Here is an 18,540-nt window from a genome sequence, read left to right as displayed (position 1 = left end):
AGAATTCTCACATACGCAGAAGCTGAGGAAGTTTTGTTTGGTGATAAAGGGCAGAAAGCTCAAGTAGGAGATGCCTCTAGGACAGAGGTGACTTTGCAATCTTCATATCAGACAACTGTAAAGCTGCTGCATGGACTTCAGTTAATATTTTCACAAAATCCTCATAATTCTATTACCTTGGTCAGATGTGATTGGTAATTTAGTCTTTGCCTAAGCAGGCATCCTCTTGCACTCTTCTGGAGAAATGCGGCCACAGTACTGAGAGCAGAAGCAATAACACAAATGGTGTTTGAAGAAGAAATGAAGGTTGTTTCCCTGTGTCCTGAATCTCTCTACCATCATGCTTCCCATCCAATCCATCCAATTTGCTCTTCTGTTGCTCTTAGGATTTAATGTGGTTTGGGTTGTTTGTTTTTTAAATGACAATGGCAATAATTCAGTCTTATTTTTGTTACGTGTAACACACCTTTATTTTGCAAAGTACCAATGCTCTGTAAGTATGTTTCAAAGAATGTGTAGTCTGTTTACTGCCTATTTGGATCACTGAGTTTTGGTGCTAGTACCTGAAGTTACATGGGATTCTAATCTGACAGTAAATGTATGTGGGGTCACTGGGTAATCCCTAGGAATTCTCTTATTGAGGGTATCTTCAGATTAATTCCTTGAGGATTTATTTTGTTGTTTGATTAGTGAAGAGTAAAAAAAATTTAAGTATGGTTTATTGTGAATGTAGAGCCAAAAGGACTTCTACATGAGAAGCAACAGATAGTATGGCTGAATACACTTTTGAGGCAAATAATTTTTTGGTGTAAACAACTGAAGAGCTTTTTCTCTAAATATTAGAAGTACTAAGTATACAGTACAACTTAAAATGTACTATTTTTCTGTTTGCTACTTTGAAAGAGGTGGTTCTAATTCTAACTTGGAACTTGCTTTCCCTAAAATTACGATGCATGCTGAAATTTTACACCCTTTAAAATCTAATATTTGTATTTTGCTCCTAATATGCTGCTTGCCTTGTATAACACGTATTCTGATGTTTGTGAGTTTGAAAGTTCTTTACATTTAAGATCTTTCAGGAAAACAAGATAATGATTGAAATAATTTCAGTAGCCCTTGGGCTAGAAGTAGGTGGCCTGATTAATATGATTAATATTACTGGTATCTGGAAGCTATTGTTTCCGAGTCACTGCTCCTTTCTGCTAGTAAAACTAGTGTTCTGATACAACGGAAGTTAAATGCTTCTATACATAGTACAAATTGCAGCATTTATAGGATGCGATGAATTGCCAAATATGAGGGCTTTATAATTCAACAGATAAAATTGGATTTACTTACTGGCGCTTTTTTTGGTTTTTTGTTTAATATAATAAGTGGATGTTGATAGTTGATACTGGCTTCCATCACTTTATAATTTTATCAGTAAACTTTAAAATATAAAGAATCCAACATAAAAGTGCTGTAGAGCACAAATGTAATTAGATATTGCTAGTAGATGAGGTCTGTTTCCCAGAACAGAGGAAAGCCGAAGACTGAAGTAACGGAATCATTCTTCTTATTCCTTTTATGTAGACAGCGTATGATTAAGGTGCAAGTCAAAGTGCTAAAGATAGCCAGCAAAATGTTTAGAATGATTTAGGCTAATAATTAGGTAGTTGGCAGGATGAAAGTTTATTCCTTTATTTTAAGTGAGATTTCAGGAATGCTTCATTTTCAGTTAACTAAAGGTATAGTAAATCTCCATAGAGCTAAGATCACTTCTTTCTCACCTGGCTTGTAATACTGGTTAAGCTTTAAATAATGTAGGAACAAATTTTAGTACCAAAAGGAAAATACAGCTGTGAGATACAAGTGTGCATGTGTGTATATAAATTTTGTTATTTTTTATTTCTGGTTTAATGGTTATATCTAAAGATATAACTCTATAACCACTATCACAATGTGGATTGTTCATCTCGAATTCTGATCTTTTTTTTAATTTTGCTGCACTAGAAAATCTTATCCATTGTGGAAGTGAAATCCACTGAATCTCAGCAGATCATGTATACCATAACACGAGTAATTTATACGTCTCTGTATTTCTTCCTAATAAGCACAGCTATGAGCGATCAACTGTAAAACAAATAGCTCGTTCTGACACTTCTTAAAAAGGCTTGGAAGCCTCAAGTGATACTGGCAATTGATATCACTTGAGGCTTTTGTGATAAGGATTGATTACATTAATATTTCATAACAACCTCTATTCAGGCACTATATCTTAGTGATTTACTGTCTTTGCCAACCCAGTCTGGATTCAACATATTGATGTAAATAATTCCATTAGTCCCCCTGAGTCATTTGGTCCCTGAGGAAATTTGACTTAAATCAGTGTTGGTGAAAAAGCTTCTATGGGTTTTGATCATTAACTTGTATAGAGTGATGGTTTAAACAAAGTAAATACAGGTTATTAATGCTATAGATTTTCATTTAGTTGCTTTTTCTAATCAGTATACATGCCAGAATCTTTTTTTGTGCTAATTTAGAACATTCTGCCTGTAGAACTTGCTAAGTTGTGTGAATAAGCCTGCTGTTGTTAAATGGTGCATTTTAGAAAGGCAATCAGCACTTGGAGTTGCTTGGTCATGATTTGTAACAATATGCAGAAATAAAGGGCTTCTTGCCCTTGCAGTAATAGGTAATTCAACACTAACTTTTCTAGAAGGACAATTTTTTTTCTTTTGTAGAAAAATATGTACGTATTTTCTGAGAATAGTCAACTCTACTTTTTGTCCTTTGCTACTTGATTGAGTGCCTTAATGAATTCTGGATGACAATAAGAAATGACGCCCTTTATTTAGAAAACATAACAAACCAAACCATTCAGCTGTGTAGGAAATTGAATACTGAGACAAAAAAAAATTTTACGTGCTTTATCTAACAGCAGTGGACACACACTGTTCTTTTTATCCATCTGCATTCTTTTAATGACTTAACAGTGGTTTAGATCACTTCCTGGGAAAAAGTTCTTGGTTTGTTCTCTCTAGATAGATTTGAGGCTTCTGCAGTACTTGTGAAGTACTTTGCTTCAGTGATGGGCATTGGGTATTTTTGATCAGGCTCACTAAGTATTTGTGATATTAGGGAAACTGTATGTTTGGTTCAGGCTTTAATTCCTCAAATGCTCAATTTCATGCTTCCTCCCAAAATTTTGAGTTTCCCATCATCTCTTTTGCTTTCAAGAGATCAATAATTAATTCACACTTCCCTATGTAACAATGCCTTCTCATTGATGTGAAGATCTTACTGATCAATAAAAACCTAATCTTTCTCACTGTATTGAACATGTGTCCTTGTTCTCCCCATTAACCTTGAAACTTTTCAGTATTAATACTTTCCAAGTGTCCTTCTAGAATATTTGTTTTAGAACTCTTTCACCAGAAGTGCTTTTCTAGATTGGATCCATATTTCCTATTCAGGACATCCTGTAATATCAGAATAAGTAACTTTTGTTCCTTTGTGCTTTTCTTCTGTTATTTTGTTTTGGTCTTTCTTTTGCAGTTCATCATGTTGGCTAGAGCCTGTGCTTGAAATGTTCATTTAGGCTTCATGTCCTGGAGAATTTGAATTCATTCTCATACATTGTGCCTTACTCTTCATCTGTTTTTTTGTTATTTTTTTGTAAACAACTGTTGTTGGTTTGTTTGGGGGTTTTTTTGTGGTGTAAACAAATGTCCTTAATATCAGAAGATAAAGTAATTTTTTTTTTTTTTTTTTTTTTGCCTGGTCAATCTAATTACATTTTCAATTGATTCATACCCCTTATTTGTATACCATAAAATTTCTAAGCAAAGTGATTACTCTGAAACCTGTATAAATACTAGTTTTTCTGCCATTTTGCATTTTTGTCTTCATTTATATATTCTTGCATCATATGAGTTTCTTTTTATTTCATTTCCTGATAGGACATGTCATGGTGGATTTAGGCCAAGAAGTATTTTTTTTGTTCCATGATCTAACCTGATGTTCCAAATGTACTTTGAATATTATTGTCTGATGATAAGCTATACTGTATGAACAACTACTGAGACTATCAGGCTGTACCAATTTGCCACCTTGTTAGAGAAAAACATTGCAATGTGGTTATACAAAATAACTCCTGTAGTTTGTGTTTTGTGGTAGCACGGAGAAAAATTACCACCAAGTGCTCTGCTTTTTATCTCCTGGTATATTTTTATCAGGGAACTGAAAATATTTTCTCATCTCCAGGATTGTTTATGCACACTGTGACTAATGAGTAGCCCTGTCAAGTCAGGGATTTATGTTAAGAATCTGAAGGATCCAAACCAGGATGGTTTTTAATTCCCTCCCCCCCCCCCCCCCCCCCCCCCCCCCCAGTATCTAGAATATTATTTTTAAAAAACTCACAACAGCACTGAGAAGAATTGTCTTTGTTTTTCCTTAAGACTAAAATCTTGCAGTCTGTTGGGAACAACTGGAAGAGCCATGAGATGCTTTGCCCACAGCTTTGCCTCCAGTCTTTTGCAGTTACCCAGCCTGTGATGATAGGGACTTAGTCAAGTCAGTCTCTGATAAACATGAGATTTGCTACTGAGGTGACTTAAAAAATTCCTCTGCATTGACATGAAAAAAATTCTGCCAGCCACCCTAAAATTCATATTCACTAAAGTATTTGGTAAATAGCAAATGTGAAATCTGAACATGGGGAAAAAATGATAAAGAGCAGGATGTTCGGGGGGGGGGGGGGATCGTTATTCTTGAAATCTTAAATTGGTATTTGTATTTTTTTTTAGAGTAGAATTTAGTTTAGCTGAAACTGTCAGCAGAATGAATGGCAGTAATTAAAAATTCCCATTGTCTTCTCTAGGCGTGAAAAGGTTTTTGTTGTTGTCATGGTGACAGTTGAGTGACAGCTTCAAAGTGAGTGAGTGCTACTGAGAGCGCCATTATGAACATTTACAATGTTGCAGAAAGGATTTCAGGATGAAGTAGGATTTCTTTACTGGGTTTTCAAAACATTTTTTTTTTTTAACCTGATGGTTTTGTATAAAGAAATAGTGTCTTGGTGACTTTGTTTCAGTGAAATGTCACTGCTAATTGCTTTTTCTTGGCCTGCTCTGATGAGAAGGGCCGCATTCACAGAACTATTAGCTGATGCAGTCGGTTAGAATTCACAGTGCGCTGCAGGTCCTGTATATTGAATGGGTCTCTAACACTCTTCCTTTTTATGGCAGGGGTTTTCATCCTCTGCATTTCATCCTACAAGGTGCATCTTGTGTGTGTGCATGTACTGTCTGTATATATAATGCTGTATTTATTGCCTTTTGATGATTTGTAATGTGTTTCAGGTGACAAGTTTTAATGGATCATTTGTGAAAAGAATAGCATTGGATTATAAAGATTTTCTTATGTGTACAAAAGTTTTATAAATTCATTTTTGGAAGACATTATTGGAAAAGTCAGTTTAGAGCCTAAAAAGTTGCTGTGAATCCCATTTCTGATTAGTGGAAGTTATACACCTAGCAGGGGAAGTTCTGTATTCTTGATTTTACAGTCTCCACAGTATTTTTACTTCTATCAATTTCATGATTTTAAGACTGACAAGGGAAGCGAGACTTACAAGCTATAAGGGTGTTTGTAAATTGTGATTTGCATTAGATTGCACTACATTAAAGTGTGCGTTTGTCTCAAAACACTGTATGCAACAGTAATCCAGTCATATGCATCCTTGTTACCACATACTTGTTTTTCTTCAAATCTAAGCTGCTTGCTTAAGTCCTGAGAGTTGTTTAGGAAAAATATTTTAAAGTTAGCTTTTGCTTTAAATGTATATAATATACTGATATCAGTTTACTTCAAGATCCCTTGAAATGCTCATGGAAGAAGTTTCCTTAAGATCATTGTGGTGTGTTAAGCTGGCTGCCTGAGTTTGTGTTCTTCTTACCACTGGTAAACACGAATTAATTTATAGTAGCTTACTCATATATCAGCTTTCTGTTAATAAGCTGAATGGAAGGTTTCTCTTGGATTTTAATGGCTTCATTCCATCCTTTGTAGTGCTTCTTAGATATGTGTGCTTTGATACCTTTTATTCTAAAAGGCATTGTAACTAATTACATGAGCACATTATAATTGAAACCTACATGCTGTTCCTAAATATGCAAAAGATCAACTTGTGATGTGTCTAGAACCTCAAAACGAAAACCTCAAGTATGCACATGTGCACATACATGCACACATTTTATGTGTGTGTACATTAAAAAAAAAGTACAAGTAAATGTACTAGTAAACGTAAAGTTGTTTGTTTTACTTTTGTTCTTAGCCAAAAGCAACAGCAGAAGAGAATAATTTTAATTTTGGTTTTGGCCACATGGTTGTTCGGGAAACTCGTTAGCCTTACTTTCTGCAGGCTGTGACTGGAACAATTGGAGAGCTGAAGGACTGCTGTGTTGGGGCAAACTCTGTTGAGACTAGGCAATGAAATTCTCTCCATAACCGTGAATTTGACCAGATTTGGTCAGATTGTGAACTATCATTCTATGCTTGGTAAACCCTGACAGGTTTTGGTTTTGTTTGCCATGGAATGGGTGAACAAAGTATTTGTTCAAAGTATTTCTCCGTTTTTTTCTGGTTCATAATTTTATGAGCTCAGTAGTTTAGAACATATTCATACATGAAAAGCACTGTTTAAAATGAAGTTGAATACATGACATTAAGAACAGTGAAGTATTTTTTCCCTGCGTTGTAAGCTTTAAATATCATTGTTTTCTATAGGTTTTATAAACAGACTTACACTTTCTAAGATTACCTCTGTATGTTTTAACTCATCCCATGAGTATTACAGACTGAGAAAAGGAGACATACTGCTTGGTGTCCATTGACCTTAATTCTGCAAACACTGACAAATGTGAGTTGTCCCATTTGAAGTGTTTGTAAATTAAACATGTCTTTAATCAGTTTTAATGTAAATTAAGCATATCTTTAATCGGTTTTTATATTGTATTAGATAAATGACATTCAGCTTTTTTCAGATTTCATTTTTACTGATCTGTTTGTCTAGTAAGTAATTTAAATAGTATCAGTGCTGTCATTTAGACTTTCAGGTGATACTTTTGATAGGTCTCAGCTATGCAAAGGGCATTATTGCACTATGTTGTGAAAGTCTTGCTGTTCCTTGCAACTTACGGCTTCTGTCACGGCATAAATTTTTCCTTGCTGATGAAGGTAATACACTTTCTGGTTAGTCATGTAAACTTTTGTTTGTTTGTTTTGTTTTTAAACTGTTTGTTTTATTTTCTTACTAGCAAAATTGCTTCCGGTACTATAATCATAGTGCCCATTATAATTAGTTTACATTAATAGAGTTTTTAGTGTGATGAGTCACTTCAAGGCATTTTAATTCAAATACTGTACAGAGTACTGATTCAGAAAATACAATGGCTGATTCCAGTCTTGTCTTGGATACAGAGAAGAAGAGAATGTGCACAGAAGATTGTCGTTTAAAGAAAAATAAATGGAAGTATTTTAAACAAAGTTTATTTTAATATGATGAATATGTCAATATGAAGCAAACCTGTCTTGTGATCCTTTCAGCAAATGATGTGATCTTTGCCTTTTGTGTAAAATAACCATATTTACCATTGGATAATGCTAATAAGGGCCTATAACCCTACTTCCTTAGTCCTCTGTAGGAACTTTGCTGCTTGCCAGTTAAAATAATGTGATTAGACATTTAACTACGAAATATTAGATGGACAAAAGCATACACGAGCCAAGAAAAATTGGCATCTTGCAATTCTACCTTAATCTGTACTTTGCTGCCTGCATTCTAGAAATTCTTAATTTATGATCAGGAAGCGTTACATGCTTTAATTCAGGGTTTTGAGGATATTTAAGTAAATTCTATGGGTTTAGTGGTAATAAATTTTATTCATGCTTTTTAGAAGTATTAGCTGTTAAAATTTGTTCTTGGAAACTCCACAATGGAAATACTGAGATGCTGTAAGTACAGTTTTCCCTCTTTGGTCATTCTGATCTTTCAGTGACAAGAAAATGTTTGTGAACAAAACCAGCTCAATATTTAAAATGACAGAGATGAATAAAACAGAATAAGGAAGAGAAAGTGTGCCAGAGCAATGTTATTCTCTAACTCAAGGGCTTCCATTCTGTTTCTCTCTGTACGTTTCGGTGCCAGCTTGTTGCAGATGCCTGATAGTTTTCCATGAATGAAGAGTGTGAAAAGTTAGTAGAAAGTATTTTAAGAAAGGTTGAGATGGATGCATCTTGAACTTCAGCTGGTTTTTTGGAAGATGAAATATGTCTCTGAAGTCTGCCTCTCTGCTTCTAATTCAGGATTTCTATAGTGACCACAGTAGTATGACAGGCTGGTTGGACTAAAAGTAGTGCAAAGTGAAAATCTTGCTTGGAGGTGAATAGTTTAGAGAGAATGGGAGTGGGAGAGCCTCGAGCAATATGTGCACAGCATTGTTATAATATTTAGAGGTAAGAGTGTCTGAAACTTCTTATTTACAAAATAATATTGTATATACAGACTTTGTGAAAATTTAAGATGAAAAGTTTTCTAAAAGTCTGTTGTATTACGGAGGTTGCAGTAGAAGTGGTGTTGTGAAGGCTGAATTGAGAATCTCATTTCAGTTTTTTCTGAGAAATCTGCTAATTGATACTACTACTGCTCCTAATGCCCCACATTCAGCATTCTGAATATCTGCATTTTAAAGTCTGCTCCATTTGAAATCTCATAGGTCAATTAATACTTCAGTTTTGATTCTTGAATCTATGAATATATAGTGATCTTAATTGTAAAAGTTGTATAATTATATATGAATATAACATATATGGTTATAATACAAATATAACATGGTTATACGTTGGCTATTGTGTGAAGAAGAGGACAGGATATTTCTTTGGAGATCTGGAATTACCTGTACTTCCAGCCCCAGGAAACAGTTGGGAGCTCAAGGAACAGAAGAGAACATCTCAGTTGTAGAGGATTAGGAAGCAAGGAAAATCCCTGTAGTGCTTACATGACTTTCTTTAGTTGCTGGAATTTGGTTTGCCTAAGGGAAAGTCCTGTGAAAAGCTGGTGACCTGGGCTGTGTGTATTCAGTGCTGCTTGCCTATCGAAGGACATAAAATTTCTTGTTGGTCCAGTCCCTCATATGGTTGTTTTAGGTATTAGTTGGTTTCTGAGCTGTAAGATAATTTTGCTGAACCAGAACTCTCATGAACCTTTTTCTTCCTCAATGGCAACTGCATGGAATTAATTTTGTGGTGGGCATTTGGCATTTTGCATGCATCCTTTCCCTGTTTCCTTGCAAGTACTGTTCCTTATTGCTCCTGCATCTTCGCTCTAGCTTCTTTACTCAACTGTTGTCACTGCCAGATAGCATAACACAAAGAGCAGATACAATTTAAAATCTCTAGCTGCCTTGAAAATGTTGTGAGAATAATTTGTGGAACACCTAGTTTATGAACTATTCGTGATGCATGTATACTTCTATCAAGTATAGAAAATCTTGAGCAATCTAGAATACAGTTGTCACTGATAACAATACATGCAGACAATCTATGATAAGTGAACACTGGTCAAAATACATTTTTAAATGAACTTTGTGAAATTTCAATGGGCAAATTGTGGTTAGCAGCTCACGGGAGGTGATTCTGCCCTCTACTCTGCTCTCGTGAGACCCCACCTGGAGTACTGTGTCCAGCTCTGGGGCCTCCAACGTAAGAAGGACATGGAGCTGTTGGAGTGAGTCCAGAGGAGGGCTACAAAGACTGTCGAGGGATGGAGCACCTTTCCTGTGAAGACAGGCTGAGAGAGTTGGGGCTGTTCAGCCTGGAGAAGAGAAGGCTTCAGGGAGACCTTATAGCAGCCTTCCAGTACCTCAAGGGGCCTATGGGAAAGATGGGGAGGGATTCTTTATCAGGGAGTACAATGATAGGATGAGGGCTAATTGTTTTAAACTGAAAGAGGGAAGATTTAGATTAGATATTAGGAAGCAATTCTTTACTGTGATGGTGGTGAGGCCCTGGAACAGGTTGCCCAGAGAGGTTGTGGGGGCCCTGTCCCTGGAAGTGTTCAAGGCCAGGCTGGATGAGGCTTTGGGCAACCTGGTCTAGTGGAGGGTGTCCCTGCCCATGGCAGGGGGGTTGGAACTAGATGATCTTTAAGGTCCCTTCCAACCCAAACCATTCTGTGAGTTTGTGATAATTACATTGGAGTGATGTTAGTTCCTGTATATGTGTCCTATTATTTTGACTGAATGCAATTTTAATAGAATCCAGATGAAAAGAGGTGAAATGTGTCACCTCTACCTTATCAATACACTGATTGTGGAGCTGCACTGGTGCTGGAATGATGTAATGCTGTAATTATCTGATGAAGTGAGGTAGTTTGTGGTCTACAATAACTTTTTAATAATTGTGTAAGATGACGATAGAGATAATATATATTTCTGATACTTTAAGTGCCCTCTTTACCTTTTTTACCAAATACAGACATATCAATTCAACAAGCATGTAAGAAGGTCAGGTTGTATAAAATATTAAAGCAACTTAAAGGACAGTCCTTGAAAAAGTTCAGTTATTCTCTTGTATTTATTTGTTGATTGGCTTATTAATGATTTCATGAAAGTAAGTTTTTAAGTTTGTTTTGTCTTCTGTTGGTAAGCAGTTAGAAAACTGGCATCTTGCCTGTGTCTTTGGTACATGGCACTTGGCATTAGATGAAGGTTCCTTGCTTCCAAAAATAGTTGGTGTTACATGTAATATATATGGATTTATGTTTTTTTCTCTTCTTAAGAATCTGCTCTTAACCGTAGCAGGAAATATCTTTAAAATGGGACCATGGTTCTTACGTGTGTGATTTTCTGGGTAGGGTAGGACCACTTCATAAAAATGGAACACCTGTCTTTTTTCTTCCTTCAGATAAACTTTTGGGGAAGACTATTAAGGAAAGTAACATAATTCTTGGTCCTGCTGTCAAGGTTGTTGGGGTCTTTTTGTTTGTTTTCTCCAATGACTCTTCACTATAAAATGCAGGGAGCTGGTCTGACAATTCACAGCAAAACATGACTGGTCTCTGCTGTACAGTGGCTCTGCTGTTTCAGTTAGGGGTTGTTCCTCCGATGCAGATTTTGGGCTCCCTCAGTTGAAGAGAAATACTCTAACGCTATTACTTACAACAAATAAAAGTGAAATATTTATATTTAAGTCATTGAAATCTGGTTTCAGTAAAATATCTGTTAAAGAAACTGAACGGAACTTAATCTTTATGGAAATAGGAAAGTGTGGTGGAGAGGTTGGTTTGTTTTTGTTTATTTTCTTATTTTTGTTGTCCTTGTTGTCAGGGCATGCTGACTAATAAAATATTAGTTTATTTTTCTTTAGATCTTTAGAATATTTAAAATGAAAATATTTAGGCCTTCTGGTTTCTGTCCCTAAAATATAACTGATTAATCCAAATAGAACTCTAGTGGTTTTTTTTCTGCCAACAGTAATTCTCAATTGTCATTTTCTGAGGTATCAACAAAATAGCTTTTGTGTCTATTTTCTAGTTGTCATGCAGATAAAATTTATATTGATGTCAATAGAAATATTTGAGAGCTCAATCAGGTATGTAGGTATGTAAGATATGTAGGACCGGACATTTCAAGGTGTCAAAAAGTTTGAGCTGGTTTTTCTTAATGTCTCTAAGAATACAGTGTCTTAGTCTGCAAACTGTTCATGTCAGAAGAATGTAGAATATGCATGTGGTATTTGCAGAATTTGTGAGCTGTCAGAGGTATTAAAACTTAAGGTCATGGTGTGTAACATGCAAGTCCCAGAATGTTGGATATGAAACAAAGTCTGTGTCATACAAGATAAGAATAATTAATTTATTTTCTTTTCCCTAGAGAGGATCTTATTATTCAGAAACAGGGCATTTTCCCTCCTTTTGTTCTGATTTGATAGTAATTTGCGTTACAATGTAGTTATGTCTTTCTAGTGTTGTACTTTGAGATGAATGAATATTGCCACTCATTGCTTCTGGAATTTAATCTATTGCATTAGCATCACTAATTTGGATTTAGATTCTTAGATTGTTTTCAAAGAACAGTAATAAGATGACAATATGTGATACCACAAAAGCAAACATATTCTGAGGCATGTTAGGCTGAACTTGATGTTTCGGTGCAGTTATTTATAAATAGTACGTGGGTGAATTAAGTTGATAGCAAATAGGAAATAAGTAATTGAGGAGGATTTTAATTAAGTAGTATAGGAAAGTTAATCTCAGAGTGAATTTAGTTTGAGACTTACATTTGGAGATGCAAGCCGTCAAATGATGTTGATTGGTTCATTTTTGAAGAATTGCACTGGCAATTTAATCTTGCCAAATAATTTTGCTAAACTTGCTTTCTCGTTATTGTAATGCATGTGGCTTTATTAAGTTTGTACAGAATTGTATCCTGGTTTCCAGTTGGTTACCTCACAGCTGTGAACAAGTACACTAGTAAAAAAGGCAGCCACCTTCTTCCCACATCCATACACTTAGTACTTGAAGTGAAAAGAATAATCGACGTAGCCAAAACGTTGTCTTCAGAATAAAAAAGATTTTCTGTTGGATATAAATATTATAAAGAATAAACTTCCATGCATTGGAAGAGATTTTCTGTAAATCTGTAAACAATTAAACGTGGAAGGCAGCAATGTATCTTGTTTAGCTAGATTCAGGAATTCCAGGCCGTTCTTGCCTCTGAGGTTTGCTGGAATTCTTTGGGAAGGTCAAGGCAGGCCTTTCTACTGTTGAAAAACAATGAATGTTTTTGCTTGTACGTACTGCAGTAGAACCATGAAAGCTGCAAATGAGGTAAAGACTCTCAATTGGTAGGCACCATTTCTCTCTTTTTAAAGTCTTAAATGTTGATAAAATGGTGATCTTACAAAAAGAGGATTACTTGACAAGGTCATACGAGAAATCTGCTTCAGAGCTAAGATCTGAATCCCGATCTCCCAAATCCCAGTGTAGTAATGCCAAAACTATTAACTTCTTTTATCTGTTAATGATGCAGAAAAACTTACGGCACTTCAAGTTTTACAAGTTTAGCCACTTCTTTATCTTTTCTTGTGGGAGAACCCAGTTTCTCTATAAAGACACATTTTCAAGTCCTGATCCAGTATCTGAAATATCTGAAATGTCATCACTCAATGAATTCATATTGTTTCAACTTTATATTGCAAAACTGATTAATTTAACCTTGAAGCAGAATCACTCTGTGAGTCAGTGATGACTTATTCGGCAAAAATCAGTCACTCTGAAGTCTCATTCTTTTCTGTACTACTTACAGATTTATTATTTTTTTAAAACATTGTAATTGCGGTGTCTGTTAAGTTACACTTTAGGAATAAGAATCATTTGTTGGTCACTTTGTTAGAATTAAATAAGTATGGGTAGCAAATGTTCAGAGTAATGATTCGTGACCTTGATTAGTTCCAGTGGCTGATTGGGAGAAATTAAAATAGAAATTAATCTGAAATTAAGTCCTTAGGAGGAAATAATACAGGGTTTGTCCAGTTACTTACTGTGCTTTAAGAGGAGTTTAGACATTTTGACTTTCTGTAATCAGGTAAAGTCCCAGAGAAAGTGAATCCAGCAGTCAGAGCTAAGCAACTTCCAAACAACAGATCTGGAGCTTTTTCCCCTTTTGTGGAGTTTCTTGTTAGAAGCTACAGATTTTTCAAGAGCCTGCAGAATTCATGCGGAAGAATGAGAGACCAAGTGAGTAGCTGTGCAGGCAAATTATTCTACTTAGGAGAGCAGATAGGACGCTTGAAAAAGTAGTTAATGTATTTTATGGTTGTGCAAAGTGAAAGCAAATAAACTTAAGTACACTTCATGAAGTTAAAGCTAAAAATTTTTAATGTAGTGTAGCACATTGTCCAAGAAAGTAGAAATAAATCATAGCTTTGGTTTTGGTTGCTGTAATGCCAAATGTAGATTTGGAGAGAAAGGGAAGATCCCAAGAGTTCTTGAGAAAATCCTTGTAATGTTCATGTCTAGTGCTGGTTTAATTGACAGAACAGCCAATATGTAAAACAAAACCAAACTAAACACACAAAAAACCCCGAAGCAACTGAATCTTCTTTTGCAAATAATTAAATTGCTAGATTATACATTTATCTAAGAGGTTTTTAAAACAGTTTTGCATTTTATTTAATTAGTAAATGAAAATGCAACTGAAGCACTGAAAGCATGAAAAAGTATTGTACTTCTTGTAGTCCTCTTGATCAAATGCATATGCAGACAGTATTTATCATCTTGCACTTGGGGTTTATTGCATTTTAAAAGTTACCATTGAATAAAACCATTTTTACTGTAGTGCTGGTCTGAACTTACTTGGAGTGTCTAGCTCTTAGTTTGACTCTTCTCACCCATGTGCTTTGGTGCACTTTATTTTTGATCTTGCTGCATCTGAAGGGGAAAAAACCTTTTAATACCCTGAATAGTGAAGGACTATTTAATACCTGTATTTTCAAGAGATTACAAAGTTTTCTGTGAGTGGAAGATGCATATTCTTCTGGAGGCATTCTGTCATTGTATGTATTGTTAAATAATTACCTAAAGAGCAAATAAAATTTCACGTGAAGTTACTTCACCTTCATAGCTGCCAAGTTTCAGTCACATGCTTGATAGAGACTTGCTCGGCATAGAAAGGAGTTAATGCAGGATCTGAAGAAATTTTTGGAATTTCTTTCAATCTCTAATCCTGCCAGCGCTCCCTGTCCTCATCTCAGGCCTCGTCAGCAATGTGAGAGCTCGCCTGCTGCCAGATTCTCTTGCTTCAGCGTTGCCCTGGCCTGTGCATCCGCTGACTGGAGGAAAGCCAGCCGAGCAGCAAGACATGCGAACTGGAGCGCTCCCCGAGCGGTGCTTGCGCTCTGCTCTGGCCGTGTTATTTGATAGCATCAAACAGTGGTCGTGGTTTGAGGTCAGAAAGTGAACTGGCATGGGACTTTCCTCCCAGGTCGCTGGCCAGTTTGAGGAGATGGCAGAGAACTAGTCCTTGAATTACAAACGTGAGAGGTGAGTAATGCTGTAGATCCTCTGGCCGAGGTCTTATTTAAGGGCACATTTTGCTGATGTGCAGCTGTGAGCTGTGTTGTGGAGCCACATGGGCTGTGAAAACCCTGGCACTAAAGCAGCAGCAGAGCAGCGCCGTTGTACTCTTGGAGGTGTTATCCGTGCCGGCTTCATATTGGTGAGAATGGAGTGCTCTGGTGGTGCCTTCAGTGCAGTCGAGCTACAGGACAAGAACCAGACAAAGCGGCTGTAGCGTGCTGCTCAAGTGGTGCAGGAGGAATGTAGCTGATAGCTCCACTATATATAGTGATGTACTAAGAGCTATCTTTCGGCTGGATTTTGCTGCAGCCTTGCTCCCTGAACTAAGCTTAAGGAGCCTGATTTCATCTGTTTTGGCTGTTGATATTTTTGCTGTTATATTTGGCTGTTGACTTCCAGGCTTATTGTGAAATGTGGTATTTGCTTCATCCTTCCAATTACTTTGAAATATAATAGCACTCTTTATGTGCTTAAGGAAGAAGTTTTCATCTTTCCCAATGGCATAATGTGGTTTCACATAGAGTCTAATTCAGAGCTGATTTTTGAAGATGCATGCTGTCCCCAAATGACTGCATGCTATCTGGTAATGAATATTGATGTTTGATATAAATGAAACCTCCGGACCACTTCATAGAAAACCAACAAAGTTTTTTAAAAATATCTTTGCTAGCTAAAGCTATTTTTGAGACCGAAAGAGTGAAAATGTGTTCCCTAATACCTTCCTTGTGCTACTTTCCTTTGCCACTAGATCTTCATATCGTCATCACCTGTGTGTACTCTGGGCTTTTCCTGAGCTGGCTGTTTGGGCACTGTCAATGTGCGTACTTAGTGACATTAAGACAACGCAAATGTTTCTTCTATGGTTGGGTTGTTTTCAGTGCCACTCCTCTTGCAGCTGTCTGATTGTATTTCATGTTAATATTATATTTTCAAATTTTCACCTTCTGATAATGCAATGTTGATTCAAGAAATTAAACAGAGAATGTGATTATATGAGTTTTCTTAAATCTGATTTATGTTTGGTTCACATACTTAGACATTCAATACAGTAAACTTGGCGTAATTTATTCCCATAATGTAAATTATTATTAACCTGTTGTTATAGGTTATATTCTGACTTGACATGCTGTGATTACATAGTGGTGGAGTTAGGGAAGAGACACTGGATGACTGAAAATAATTGCCTTCTTTCTGCAGAATTAGTTCATTGGTTTATGTTTAGCAAAGAAAATTCTGGCATTACACACACCAAAATAGTTCCTTTTCAAAACAGCTTGTTTGTGTTTCTGCATTGAATAAAATAATGAGTCTTAAAAGTAGAAATGTTTTAGAGATCAGAATTGTTTAGTACAATGTTGAAATTCTTAATATCTTAATTTTTTTTTGTTCAGTTGTATAAAGCTTGTATAGTAGTGTTATGTATATTTTAGCATATTTTCCATTCTATAGATGCCAAAGAGAATACTTGAAATTAATTCTACAGCAATATTTCTGTGATTGTTTGGAAATGTCATAGGAGTTTCTCCGCTTGTCTGACCTGGGGCCACTGAGTATTTCTACATCTCTGTAAGGACAAGTTGGCTCGAGGTTATTCCTTTGAGCAAGTCTGACTGAAGTCATCGACAACTGATACACATGTAAATTCCTTCCCCACTCCCTTTATTGTTTTTATGCTGAAGACCTTTTTGTTGCATTAAAAAGATATCTCTGGATAATTTGTAAACTCTGTGCATAATCTAAAAAGAGAATCTTCCATGTCTGTTTTACAGTTCCAATCAGAACCATTTAATATGAGGTATGAAAGAGTGTGATTAATACACTAACTCATAATACCTATTGATGTGATTTTTATTTTTTTTTAAGAGATACTAGTCTTTGACAGTGCTAATTACCCCTTTCTGTAATTTTTGAAGTTTTGTTTAATGGTAGTGGTGGCTATAAGGTGTTGGGTTTTTTTTTTCTCTAACTAGTGGACTAGTCCTCCCCGCGTGCAGTGGATGCAGGTACAGTGCACTTCCTGCGCAGGTGTGCTGCAGGGCCAGGCTTTGTGCCTGTGGGTCTGAGGTCTGCACCACGTGCAGGAGGGAAGAAAGGTTCAGAAAGAGGGGATGATGAAGTTCTGCTAGGAATGGTTCCCACTGTCCCAGGGTAAGAGCTAGCCCTTGGTTAATGGGCATTCTGTTGGTTTGAATTGTGGAGTTTAAATTTGACTGTGGATTTGTGTGTGACTAACGTTATGGCTTTTGTATGTGTCAGTATTTCAGTGCTGTAGGTGCTGGGCCCCCTTGGAAAGGAAAGTAACCAGTAGCTGTGGAACTCAACAGAGTCTATCAGGCCAACTCTTCAGAGCTTTAATTTACACTTGTTGCTCTAGGCAAGATGGTCTTGTATTACTAGTCTTCTCTCAAGCAAAAGCTTGATGGTCTGTGCCTTTCAGGAGTACTGTAATGCACTTTATCCTTAAGATTTGATAGGAAAAAAATACCTTTTACAAATGCATTTGGATTTGGAGGAGATGCATCATATTTTATCCAACACAGTGAGTTGAATGAAGTTGGGGAAGGAGGAACTCCTCTAAAACAGTCAAGAATCACACAACCCAAAGGAAGTAATTTTGTTGCTGTAATTTTTTATTTTTGGCTTAAGCTGTATATGAACAGAGTTTGAAGTGTTTCAGAATTTACCACAAGATAGGCTGGAACAGTTTGTTACTAATGAAGGAACTTTTATTAATAAATATGCCAGTAAACATGAACAGCCAACCCACAAGAATAGTTGCGCACTGTGGGAATTGTGGTTTCTTCATATTAAACAGTACTTCAGCAAATGTGATGCTAATATCCTTGTTTATTCTTTAGCCTGGTGTCTGAAGGGGATGAGGTTTGTAGGATTACAGTCAGTACCTCAACAGCATTGTGAAGCAGTGGAGGACGTGGGTGGGGCCAGAGAGGGACTGAGACCCATGCACGTTTGGAATGTCCTTAACTACAGGAAAGGCTTTGGTTGGAACGTGAGTCCTGTTAGATAAAAAGCACGTAACCACAGGAACCCAGGCTGTGTAAATTCTCTCTTTCATGTAATATTTATTACTAGAATGTAAATGAACTTTGGATTTAATTATTTGGTGAAGGAGTTAATGGTATTATTGAAGGTTGAAGGAAGAAACCAGGTTTTAACGCAAATCTGAGTTTTTATTTCCTAACTGATGGGGAGTTTTTACATTATTCTGTTAGCAAGATCTGTTCTGCAAGACTTTTTTGGTTGTTTGGGGTTTTAGTTGTGTTTTTTGGCTTTGTGGTAGAAATAAGAACTATACCCAACCTTATGATGGTAGGACAATTTGGGTTGGGTGAGACCTCAGGAGATTTCTAGTGTAACCTCCTGCTCAAAGCAGGATCAGTGGTGAGATCAGACAGGGT

The 18,540-nt window shown here is 36.3% G+C and overlaps 1 protein-coding gene across 13 annotated transcripts in view; it reads left to right on the top strand.

The window, feature by feature from the left end:
* PLEKHA7 (pleckstrin homology domain containing A7) overlaps positions 1 to 18,540 on the top strand; it is a 164,552-nt gene that overhangs the window by 65,650 nt on the left and 80,362 nt on the right. The window contains exon 1 of one of the 13 annotated variants that reach the window (XM_054827165.1): positions 14,904 to 15,085. The exons of the other annotated variants lie outside the window; for them this stretch is intronic. The gene's annotated coding sequence lies outside the window, so the exon portion shown is untranslated. Of the gene's footprint in view, positions 1 to 14,903; positions 15,086 to 18,540 lie in introns of those variants that run through there. 13 annotated transcript variants of the gene reach the window in all.

The sequence above is a fragment of the Grus americana genome, chromosome 5 (genome assembly GCF_028858705.1).
Source record: "Grus americana isolate bGruAme1 chromosome 5, bGruAme1.mat, whole genome shotgun sequence".
In the NCBI taxonomy this organism is placed as follows: Eukaryota; Metazoa; Chordata; class Aves; order Gruiformes; family Gruidae; genus Grus; species Grus americana.
The sequence above is the reverse complement of the archived record's forward strand: the minus strand, read 5'-3'. Positions and strand labels throughout refer to the sequence as shown.